The sequence below is a fragment of the Periplaneta americana genome, chromosome 9 (assembly GCF_040183065.1).
Source record: "Periplaneta americana isolate PAMFEO1 chromosome 9, P.americana_PAMFEO1_priV1, whole genome shotgun sequence".
Taxonomy (NCBI): Eukaryota; Metazoa; Arthropoda; class Insecta; order Blattodea; family Blattidae; genus Periplaneta; species Periplaneta americana.
Window position 1 is genome coordinate 99,702,187 of NC_091125.1, and position 950 is coordinate 99,703,136.

At 39.9% G+C, this 950-nt stretch overlaps 1 non-coding gene across 1 annotated transcript; it reads right to left on the reverse strand.

Moving 5' to 3' along the window:
- Positions 1-289: 289 nt before the first annotated feature.
- Positions 290-363, reverse strand: TRNAS-GCU (transfer RNA serine (anticodon GCU)). Its single transcript has one exon. It is a non-coding gene; the product is annotated as a tRNA-Ser (tRNA).
- Positions 364-950: the final 587 nt, after the last annotated feature.

Here is a 950-nt window from a genome sequence, read left to right on the forward strand (position 1 = left end):
AACATCGCAATCTATACAGCGCCCTGAATCAGAGCAGATAATCCGCATGTTAACATGATGAGACAGATGTCGAACTCAAATCGTCGTGTGATTCCCTCTGCCTTTCTTTTCCCGAAGACTTTACTAAAGCTACAATTCGAAATTTTCGAGAAGAATTGAGAGGTCGTGACTATGAATCATGGAAGACCCTTTCAGGACGGGGAAAAGGTGTTGAGATGTAATATACAAATCTGGTTTTCAGGTAGTAGCTCCCTGTAAAGCAGGTTTGAATAATTTCAAGGAAAAATTGTTCCGGAGCCGGGTATCGATCCCGGGACTCTTCGCTTAGCACGCGAACGCTCTACCGACTGAGCTACCCCAGGAACTATACACAACGTCACAATTCTTCCTTTTTTTTATCCACACAACTCAAATGAGCTGACAAGGCGCAGAACTCAACTATGAGTGTACACAATACTGTGTGACTTAATTTGTGGCTTTCTGTTAACGTACCTCCAGTAACGAATGTATTATACAAATCTGGTTTTCAGGTAGTAGCTCCCTGTAAAGCAGGTTTGAATAATTTCAAGGAAAAAATTGTTCCGGAGACGGGTATCGATCCCGGGACCCTTCGCTTAGCACGCGAACGCTCTACCGACTGAGCTACCCCAGGAACTATACACGACAACGTCACAATTCTTCCTTTTTTTTAGCCACACAACTCAAATGAGTGACAAGGCGCCAGAACTCATAGATATTAACTGTCATAAATTTATATATACGACCTAGTCCTTTACACTCGACAAAATATGAACAATTACTCATTAATAGCCAATATACATGATCATGAAATTAGAAATAGTGAACAAATTAATATTCCATACTGTAGATTACATAAAACTAGTACAAATTTTTCTGTCGTGGGGATGAAATTATATAATAAGCTTCCCAGTCAATATTATAAGTTACCA